Genomic DNA, 11,897 nt, shown 5'->3' on the forward strand with positions numbered 1-11,897 from the left:
CCAGTAAGAAGTAGTACAATTCAAGTTTTAGGTATCGATTATTGACTTTTTAGCTGGCTTTGGTGCTTTGGACATGAGCTAGGACCTTAAGATTCTGCATGAAAGGAGGACTAGCAGCCGCGTTGGATGGGAGAATGTGAAAAGTGTTCATATGTAGTAAAAACCTGAGAAATCCGTCCGTTTTCGTCATTTGTTATCGAATCGACTTAAAGCCAGATCGTCACATTGGCCGCTCTTCTCTCTGAAACGGTTGTACTTATCGTCTGCAAAGCTATGTCGCGTGCTGCGGTATGCGGAGACTCTAAAAGCACCATAGTAGAACACAGATGAAGCTTCTAAGTTGATGTAATAGCCAGTAAGAAGTAGTTCAATTCAAGTTTTAGGTATCGATTATTGACTTTTTAGCTGGCTTTGGTGCCTTGGACATGAGCTAAGACCTTAAGATTCTGCATGAAAGGAGGACTAGCGGCCGCGTTGTACGGGAGAATGTGAAATGTGTTCATATGTAGTAAAATCCTGAGAAATCCGTCCGTTTTCGTCATTTGTTATCGAATCGACTTAAAGCCAGTTCGTCACATTGGCCGCTCTTCTCTCTGAAACGGTTGTACTTATCGTCTTCAAAGCTATGTCGCGTGCTGCGATATGCGGAGACACTGAAAGCACCATAGTAGAACACAGATGAAGCTTCTAAGATGATGTAATAGCCAGTAAGAAGTAGTTCAATTCAAGTTTTATGTATCGATTATTGACTTTTTAGCTGGCTTTGGTGCCTTGGACATGAGCTAGGACCTTAAGATTCTGCATGAAAGGAGGACTAGCAGCCGAGTTGCAGGGGAGAATGTGAAAAGTGTTCATATGTAGTAAAAACCTGAGAAATCCGTCCGTTTTCGTCATTTGTTATCGAATCGACTTAAAGCCAGATCGTCACATTGGCCGCTCTTCTCTCTGAAACGGTTCTACTTATCGTCTGCAAAGCTATGTCGCGTGCTGCGGTATGCGGAGACACTAAAAGCACCATAGTAGAACACAGATGAAGCTTCTAAGTAGATGTAATAGCCAATAAGAAGTAGCACAATTCAAGTTTTAGGTCCTGATTATTTACTTTTTAGCTGGCTTTGGTGCCTTGGACATGAGCTAGGACCTTAATATTCTGCATGAAAGGAGGACTAGCAGCCGAGTTGCACGGGAGAATGTGAAAAGTGTTCATATGTAGTAAAAACCTGAGAAATCCGTCCGTTTTCGTCATTTGTTATCGAATCGACTTAAAGGCAGATCGTCACATTGGCCGCTCTTCTCTCTGAAACGGTTGTACTTATCGTCTGCAAAGCTATGTCGCGTGCTGCGGTATGCGGAGACAATAAAATCACCATAGTAGAACACAGATGAAGCTTCTAAGTCGATGTAATAGCCAGTAAGAAGTAGTACAATTCAAGTTTTAGGTATCGATTATTGACTTCTTAGATGGATTTGGTGCCTTGGACATGAGCTAGGATGTTAAGATTCTGCGTGAAAGGAGGACTAGCAGCCGCGTTGGATGGGAGAATGTGAATAGTGTTCATATGTAGTAAAAACCTGAGAAATCCGTCCGTTTTCGTTATTTGTTATCGAATCGACTTAAAGCCAGATCGTCACATTGGCCGCTCTTCTCTCTGAAACGGTTGTCCTTATCGCCTGCAAAGCTATGTCGCGTGATGCGGTATGCGGAGACACTAAAAGCACCATAGTAGAACACAGATGAAGCTTCTAAGTTGATGTAATAGCCAGTAAGAAGTAGTATAATTCAAGTTTTAGGTATCGATTATTGACTTTTTAGCTGGCTTTGGTGCCTTGGACATGAGCTAGGACCTTAAGATTCTGCATGAAAGGAGGACTAGCAGCCGAGTTGCACGGGAGAATGTGAAAAGTGTTCATATGTAGTAAAAACCTGAGAACTCCGTCCGTTTTCGTCATTTGTTATCGAATCGACTTAAAGCCAGATCGTCACATTGGCCGCTCTTCTCTCTGAAACTGTTGTACTTATCGTCTGCAAAGCTATGTCGCGTGCTGCGGTATGCGGAGACACTAAAAGCACCATAGTAGAACACAGATGAAGCTTCTATGATGATGTAATATCCAGTAAGAAGTAGTACAATTCAAGTTTTAGGTATCGATTATTGACTTTTTAGCTGGCTTTGGTGCTTTGGACATGAGCTAGGACCTTAAGATTCTGCATGAAAGGAGGACTAGCAGCCGCGTTGGATGGGAGAATGTGAAAAGTGTTCATATGTAGTAAAAACCTGAGAAATCCGTCCGTTTTCGTCATTTGTTATCGAATCGACTTAAAGCCAGATCGTCACATTGGCCGCTCTTCTCTCTGAAACGGTTGTACTTATCGTCTGCAAAGCTATGTCGCGTGCTGCGGTATGCGGAGACTCTAAAAGCACCATAGTAGAACACAGATGAAGCTTCTAAGTTGATGTAATAGCCAGTAAGAAGTAGTTCAATTCAAGTTTTAGGTATCGATTATTGACTTTTTAGCTGGCTTTGGTGCCTTGGACATGAGCTAAGACCTTAAGATTCTGCATGAAAGGAGGACTAGCGGCCGCGTTGTACGGGAGAATGTGAAATGTGTTCATATGTAGTAAAATCCTGAGAAATCCGTCCGTTTTCGTCATTTGTTATCGAATCGACTTAAAGCCAGTTCGTCACATTGGCCGCTCTTCTCTCTGAAACGGTTGTACTTATCGTCTTCAAAGCTATGTCGCGTGCTGCGATATGCGGAGACACTGAAAGCACCATAGTAGAACACAGATGAAGCTTCTAAGATGATGTAATAGCCAGTAAGAAGTAGTTCAATTCAAGTTTTATGTATCGATTATTGACTTTTTAGCTGGCTTTGGTGCCTTGGACATGAGCTAGGACCTTAAGATTCTGCATGAAAGGAGGACTAGCAGCCGAGTTGCAGGGGAGAATGTGAAAAGTGTTCATATGTAGTAAAAACCTGAGAAATCCGTCCGTTTTCGTCATTTGTTATCGAATCGACTTAAAGCCAGATCGTCACATTGGCCGCTCTTCTCTCTGAAACGGTTCTACTTATCGTCTGCAAAGCTATGTCGCGTGCTGCGGTATGCGGAGACACTAAAAGCACCATAGTAGAACACAGATGAAGCTTCTAAGTAGATGTAATAGCCAATAAGAAGTAGCACAATTCAAGTTTTAGGTCCTGATTATTTACTTTTTAGCTGGCTTTGGTGCCTTGGACATGAGCTAGGACCTTAATATTCTGCATGAAAGGAGGACTAGCAGCCGAGTTGCACGGGAGAATGTGAAAAGTGTTCATATGTAGTAAAAACCTGAGAAATCCGTCCGTTTTCGTCATTTGTTATCGAATCGACTTAAAGGCAGATCGTCACATTGGCCGCTCTTCTCTCTGAAACGGTTGTACTTATCGTCTGCAAAGCTATGTCGCGTGCTGCGGTATGCGGAGACAATAAAATCACCATAGTAGAACACAGATGAAGCTTCTAAGTCGATGTAATAGCCAGTAAGAAGTAGTACAATTCAAGTTTTAGGTATCGATTATTGACTTCTTAGATGGATTTGGTGCCTTGGACATGAGCTAGGATGTCAAGATTCTGCGTGAAAGGAGGACTAGCAGCCGCGTTGGATGGGAGAATGTGAATAGTGTTCATATGTAGTAAAAACCTGAGAAATCCGTCCGTTTTCGTTATTTGTTATCGAATCGACTTAAAGCCAGATCGTCACATTGGCCGCTCTTCTCTCTGAAACGGTTGTCCTTATCGCCTGCAAAGCTATGTCGCGTGATGCGGTATGCGGAGACACTAAAAGCACCATAGTAGAACACAGATGAAGCTTCTAAGTTGATGTAATAGCCAGTAAGAACTAGTATAATTCAAGTTTTAGGTATCGATTATTGACTTTTTAGCTGGCTTTGGTGCCTTGGACATGAGCTAGGACCTTAAGATTCTGCATGAAAGGAGGACTAGCAGCCGAGTTGCACGGGAGAATGTGAAAAGTGTTCATATGTAGTAAAAACCTGAGAAATCCGTCCGTTTTCGTCATTTGTTATCGAATCGACTTAAAGCCAGATCGTCACATTGGCCGCTCTTCTCTCTGAAACGGTTGTACTTATCGTCTGCAACGCTATGTCGTATGCTGAGGTAGGCGGAGACACTGAAACCACCACAGTAGAACACAGATGAAACTTCTAATTTGATGTAATTGCCAGTAAGAAGTAGTACAATTCAAGTTTTAGGTATCGATTATTGACTTTTTAGCTGGCTTTGATGCCTTGGACATGAGCTAGGACCTTAAGAATCTGCATGAAAGGAGGACTAGCAGCCGAGTTGCAGGGAAGAATGTGAAAAGTGTTCATATGTAGTAAAAACCTGAGAAATCCGTCCGTTTTCGTCATTTGTTATCGAATCGACTTAAAGCCAGATCGTCACATTGGCCGCTCTTCTCTCTGAAACGGTTGTACTTATCGTCTGCAAAGCTATGTCGCGTGCTGCGGTATGCGGAGACTCTAAAAGCACCATAGTAGAACACAGATGAAGCTTCTAAGTTGATGTAATAGCCAGTAAGAAGTAGTTCAATTCAAGTTTTAGGTATCGATTATTGACTTTTTAGCTGGCTTTGGTGCCTTGGACATGAGCTAAGACCTTAAGATTCTGCATGAAAGGAGGACTAGCGGCCGCGTTGTACGGGAGAATGTGAAATGTGTTCATATGTAGTAAAATCCTGAGAAATCCGTCCGTTTTCGTCATTTGTTATCGAATCGACTTAAAGCCAGATCATCACATTGGCTGCTCTTCTCTCTGAAACGGTTGTACTTATCGTCTGGAAAGCTTTGTCGCGTGCTGCGGTATGCGGAGACACTGAAAGCACCATAGTAGAACACAGATGAAGCTTCTAAGATGATGTAATAGCCAGTAAGAAGTAGTTCAATTCAAGTTTTATGTATCGATTATTGACTTTTTAGCTGGCTTTGGTGCCTTGGACATGAGCTAGGACCTTAAGATTCTGCATGAAAGGAGGACTAGCAGCCGAGTTGCAGGGGAGAATGTGAAAAGTGTTCATATGTAGTAAAAACCTGAGAAATCCGTCCGTTTTCGTCATTTGTTATCGAATCGACTTAAAGCCAGATCGTCACATTGGCCGCTCTTCTCTCTGAAACGGTTCTACTTATCGTCTGCAAAGCTATGTCGCGTGCTGCGGTATGCGGAGACACTAAAAGCACCATAGTAGAACACAGATGAAGCTTCTAAGTAGATGTAATAGCCAATAAGAAGTAGCACAATTCAAGTTTTAGGTCCTGATTATTTACTTTTTAGCTGGCTTTGGTGCCTTGGACATGAGCTAGGACCTTAATATTCTGCATGAAAGGAGGACTAGCAGCCGAGTTGCACGGGAGAATGTGAAAAGTGTTCATATGTAGTAAAAACCTGAGAAATCCGTCCGTTTTCGTCATTTGTTATCGAATCGACTTAAAGGCAGATCGTCACATTGGCCGCTCTTCTCTCTGAAACGGTTGTACTTATCGTCTGCAAAGCTATGTCGCGTGCTGCGGTATGCGGAGACAATAAAATCACCATAGTAGAACACAGATGAAGCTTCTAAGTCGATGTAATAGCCAGTAAGAAGTAGTACAATTCAAGTTTTAGGTATCGATTATTGAGTTCTTAGATGGATTTGGTGCCTTGGACATGAGCTAGGATGTTAAGATTCTGCGTGAAAGGAGGACTAGCAGCCGCGTTGGATGGGAGAATGTGAATAGTGTTCATATGTAGTAAAAACCTGAGAAATCCGTCCGTTTTCGTTATTTGTTATCGAATCGACTTAAAGCCAGATCGTCACATTGGCCGCTCTTCTCTCTGAAACGGTTGTCCTTATCGCCTGCAAAGCTATGTCGCGTGATGCGGTATGCGGAGACACTAAAAGCACCATAGTAGAACACAGATGAAGCTTCTAAGTTGATGTAATAGCCAGTAAGAAGTAGTATAATTCAAGTTTTAGGTATCGATTATTGACTTTTTAGCTGGCTTTGGTGCCTTGGACATGAGCTAGGACCTTAAGATTCTGCATGAAAGGAGGACTAGCAGCCGAGTTGCACGGGAGAATGTGAAAAGTGTTCATATGTAGTAAAAACCTGAGAAATCCGTCCGTTTTCGTCATTTGTTATCGAATCGACTTAAAGCCAGATCGTCACATTGGCCGCTCTTCTCTCTGAAACGGTTGTACTTATCGTCTGCAACGCTATGTCGTATGCTGAGGTAGGCGGAGACACTGAAACCACCACAGTAGAACACAGATGAAACTTCTAATTTGATGTAATTGCCAGTAAGAAGTAGTACAATTCAAGTTTTAGGTATCGATTATTGACTTTTTAGCTGGCTTTGATGCCTTGGACATGAGCTAGGACCTTAAGAATCTGCATGAAAGGAGGACTAGCAGCCGAGTTGCAGGGAAGAATGTGAAAAGTGTTCATATGTAGTAAAAACCTGAGAAATCCGTCCGTTTTCGTCATTTGTTATCGAATCGACTTAAAGCCAGATCGTCACATTGGCCGCTCTTCTCTCTGAAACGGTTGTACTTATCGTCTGCAAAGCTATGTCGCGTGCTGCGGTATGCGGAGACACTAAAAGCACCATAGTAGAACACAGATGAAGCTTCTAAGTAGATGTAATAGCCAATAAGAAGTAGCACAATTCAAGTTTTAGGTCCTGATTATTTACTTTTTAGCTGGCTTTGGTGCCTTGGACATGAGCTAGGACCTTAATATTCTGCATGAAAGGAGGACTAGCAGCCGAGTTGCACGGGAGAATGTGAAAAGTGTTCATATGTAGTAAAAACCTGAGAAATCCGTCCGTTTTCGTCATTTGTTATCGAATCGACTTAAAGGCAGATCGTCACATTGGCCGCTCTTCTCTCTGAAACGGTTGTACTTATCGTCTGCAAAGCTATGTCGCGTGCTGCGGTATGCGGAGACAATAAAATCACCATAGTAGAACACAGATGAAGCTTCTAAGTCGATGTAATAGCCAGTAAGAAGTAGTACAATTCAAGTTTTAGGTATCGATTATTGACTTCTTAGATGGATTTGGTGCCTTGGACATGAGCTAGGATGTTAAGATTCTGCATGAAAGGAGGACTAGCAGCCGAGTTGCAGGGAAGGATGTGAAAAGTGTTCATATGTAGTAAAAACCTGAGAAATCCGTCCGTTTTCGTCATTTGTTATCGAATCGCCTTAAAGCCAGATCGTCACATGGCCGCTCTTCTCTCTGAAACGTCTGTACTTATCGTCTGCAAAGCTATGTCGCGGGCTGCGGTATGCGGAGACACTAAAAGCACCATAGTAGAACACAGATGAAGCTTCTAAGTTGATGTAATAGCCAGTAAGAAGTAGTACAATTCAAGTTTTAGGTACTGATTATTGACTTTTTAGCTGGCTTTGGTGCCTTGGACATGAGCTAGGACCTTAAGATTCTGCATGAAAGGAGGACTAGCAGCCGAGTTGCATGGGAGAATGTGAAAAGTGTTCATATGTAGTAAAAAACTGAGAAATCCGTCCGTTTTCCTCATTTGTTATCGAATCGACTAAAAGCCAGATCGTCACATTGGACGCTCTTCTCTCTGAAACGGTTGTACTTATCGTCTGCAAAGCTATGTCGCGTGCTGCGGTATGCGGAGACACTAAAAGCACCATAGTAGAACACAGATGAAGCTTCTATGATGATGTAATAGCCAGTAAGAAGTAGTACAATTCAAGTTTTAGGTATCGATTATTGACTTTTTAGCTGGCTTTGGTGCCTTGGACATGAGCTTGGACCTTAAGATTCTGCGTGAAAGGAGGACTAGCAGCCGCGTTGGATGGGAGAATGTGAATAGTGTTCATATGTAGTAAAAACCTGAGAAATCCGTCCGTTTTCGTCATTTGTTATCGAATCGACTTAAAGCCAGATCGTCACATTGGCCGCTCTTCTCTCTGAAACGGTTGTCCTTATCGCCTGCAAAGCTATGTCGCGTGATGCGGTATGCGGAGTCACTAAAAGCACCATAGTAGAACACAGATGAAGCTTCTAAGTTGATGTAATAGCCAGTAAGAAGTAGTATAATTCAAGTTTTAGGTATCGATTATTGACTTTTTAGCTGACTTTGGTGCCTTGGACATGCGCTAGGACCTTAAGATTCTGCATGAAAGGAGGACTAGCAGCCGAGTTGCACGGGAGAATGTGAAAAGTGTTCATATGTAGTAAAAACCTGAGAAATCCGTCCGTTTTCGTCATTTGTTATCGAATCGACTTAAAGCCAGATCGTCACATTGGCCGCTCTTCTCTCTGAAACGGTTCTACTTATCGTCTGCAAAGCTATGTCGCGTGCTGCGGTATGCGGAGACACTAAAAGCACCATAGTAGAACACAGATGAAGCTTCTAAGTAGATGTAATAGCCAATAAGAAGTAGTACAATTCAAGTTTTAGGTACTGATTATTTACTTTTTAGCTGGCTTTGGTGCCTTGGACATGAGCTAGGACCTTAATATTCTGCATGAAAGGAGGACTAGCAGCCGAGTTGCACGGGAGAATGTGAAAAGTGTTCATATGTAGTAAAAACCTGAGAAATCCGTCCGTTTTCGTCATTTGTTATCGAATCGACTTAAAGGCAGATCGTCACATTGGCCGCTCTTCTCTCTGAAACGGTTGTACTTATCGTCTGCAAAGCTATGTCGCGTGCTGCGGTATGCGGAGACAATAAAATCACCATGGTAGAACACAGATGAAGCTTCTAAGTCGATGTAATAGCCAGTAAGAAGCAGTACAATTCAAGTTTTAGGTATCAATTATTGACTTCTTAGATGGATTTGGTGCCTTGGACATGAGCTAGGATGTTAAGATTCTGCATGAAAGGAGGACTAGCAGCCGAGTTGCAGGGAAGGATGTGAAAAGTGTTCATATGTAGTAAAAACCTGAGAAATCCGTCCGTTTTCCTCATTTGTTATCGAATCGACTAAAAGCCAGATCGTCACATTGGCCGCTCTTCTCTCTGAAACGGTTGTACTTATCGTCTGCAAAGCTATGTCGCGTGCTGCGGTATGCGGAGACACTAAAAGCACCATAGTAGAACACAGATGAAGCTTCTATGATGATGTAATAGCCAGTAAGAAGTAGTACAATTCAAGTTTTAGGTATCGATTATTGACTTTTTAGCTGGCTTTGGTGCCTTGGACATGAGCTTGGACCTTAAGATTCTGCGTGAAAGGAGGACTAGCAGCCGCGTTGGATTTGAGAATGTGAATAGTGTTCATATGTAGTAAAAACCTGGGAAATCCGTCCGTTTTCGTCATTTGTTATCGAATCGACTTAAAGCCAGATCGTCACATTGGCCGCTCTTCTCTCTGAAACGGTTGTCCTTATCGCCTGCAAAGCTATGTCGCGTGATGCGGTATGCGGAGTCACTAAAAGCACCATAGTAGAACACAGATGAAGCTTCTAAGTTGATGTAATAGCCAGTAAGAAGTAGTATAATTCAAGTTTTAGGTATCGATTATTGACTTTTTAGCTGACTTTGGTGCCTTGGACATGAGCTAGGACCTTAAGATTCTGCATGAAAGGAGGACTAGCAGCCGAGTTGCACGGGAGAATGTGAAAAGTGTTCATATGTAGTAAAAACCTGAGAAATCCGTCCGTTTTCGTCATTTGTTATCGAATCGACTTAAAGCCAGATCGTCACATTGGCCGCTCTTCTCTCTGAAACGGTTGTACTTATCGTCTGCAAAGCTATGTCGCGTGCTGCGGTATGCGGAGACTCTAAAAGCACCATAGTAAAACACAGATGAAGCTTCTAAGTTGATGTAATAGCCAGTAAGAAGTAGTACAATTCAAGTTTTAGGTACTGATTATTTACTTTTTAGCTGGCTTTGGTGCCTTGGACATGAGCTAGGACCTTAAGATTCTGCATTAATGGAGGACTAGCAGCCGCGTTGCACGGGAGAATGTGAAATGTGTTCATATGTAGTAGAAACCTGAGAAATCCGTCCGTTTTCGTCATTTGTTATCGAATTGACTTAAAGCCCGATCGTCACATTGGCCGCTCTTCTCTCTGAAACGGTTGTACTTATCGTCTGCAAAGGTATATCGCGTGCTGCGGTATGCGGAGACAATAAAATCACCAATGTAGAATACAGATGAAGCTTCTAAGTTGATGTAATAGCCAGTAAGAAGTAGTACAATTCAAGTTTTAGGTATCGATTATTGACTTCTTAGCTGGCCTTGGTGCCTTGGACATGAGCTAGGACCTTAAGATACTGCATGAAAGGAGGACTAGCAGCCGAGTTGCACGGGACAATATGAAAAGTGTTCATATGTAGTAAAAACCTGAGAAATCCGTCCGTTTTCGTCATTTGTTATCGAATCGCCTTAAAGCCAGATCGTCACTTGGCCGCTCTTCTCTCTGAAACGGCTGTACTTATCGTCTGCAAAGCTATGTCGCGTGCTGCGGTATGCGGAGACACTAAATGCACCATAGTAGAACACAGATGAAGCTTCTAAGATGATGTAATAGCCAGTAAGAAGTAGTACAATTCAAGTTGTAGGTATCGATTATTGACTTTTTAGCTGGCTTTGGTGCCTTGGACATGAGCTAGGACCTTAAGATTCTGCATGAAAGGAGGACTAGCAGCCGAGTTGCACGGGAGAATGTGAAAAGTGTTCATATGTAGTAAAAACCTGAGAAATCCGTCCGTTTTCGTCATTTGTTATCGAATCGACTTAAAGCCAGATCGTCACATTGGCCGCTCTTCTCTCTGAAACGGTTGTACTTATCGTCTGCAAAGCTATGTCGCGTGCTGCGGTATGCGGAGACACTAAAAGCACCATAGTAGAACACAGATGAAGCTTCTATGATGATGTAATAGCCAGTAAGAAGTAGTACAATTCAAGTTTTAGGTATCGATTATTGACTTTTTAGCTGGCTTTGGGGCCTCGGACATGAGGTAGGACCTCAAGATTCTGCGTGAAAGGAGGACTAGCAGCCGCGTTGGATGGGAGAATGTGAATAGTGTTCATATGTAGTAAAAACCTGAGAAATCCGTCCGTTTTCGTCATTTGTTATCGAATCGACTTAAAGCCAGATCGTCACATTGGCCGCTCTTCTCTCTGAAACGGTTGTACTTATCGCCTGCAAAGCTATGTCGCGTGATGCGGTATGCGGAGACACTAAAAGCACCATAGTAGAACACAGATGAAGCTTCTAAGTTGATGTAATAGCCAGTAAGAAGTAGTATAATTCAAGTTTTAGGTTTCGATTATTGACTTTTTAGCTGGCTTTGGTGCCTTGGACATGAGCTAGGACCTTAAGATTCTGCATGAAATGAGGACTAGCAGCCGAGTTGCACGGGAGAATGTGAAAAGTGTTCATATGTAGTAAAAACCTGAGAAATCCGTCCGTTTTCGTCATTTGTTATCGAATCGACTTAAAGCCAGATCGTCACATTGGCCGCTCTTCTCTCTGAAACGGTTGTACTTATCGTCTGCAACGCTATGTCGTATGCTGCGGTAGGCGGAGACACTGAAACCACCACAGTAGAACACAGATGAAACTTCTAATTTGATGTAATTGCCAGTAAGAAGTAGTACAATTCAAGTTTTAGGTATCGATTATTGACTTTTTAGCTGGCTTTGATGCCTTGAACATGAGCTAGGACCTTAAGAATCTGCATGAAAGGAGGACTAGCAGCCGAGTTGCAGGGAAGAATGTGAAAAGTGTTCATATGTAGTAAAAACCTGAGAAATCCGTCCGTTTTCGTCATTTGTTATCGAATCGACTTAAAGCCAGATCGTCACATTGGCCGCTCTTCTCTCTGAAACGGTTGTACTTATCGTCTGCAAAGCTATGTCGCGTG

Source organism: Schistocerca gregaria, chromosome 6 (assembly GCF_023897955.1).
Source record: "Schistocerca gregaria isolate iqSchGreg1 chromosome 6, iqSchGreg1.2, whole genome shotgun sequence".
Classification (NCBI taxonomy): Eukaryota; Metazoa; Arthropoda; class Insecta; order Orthoptera; family Acrididae; genus Schistocerca; species Schistocerca gregaria.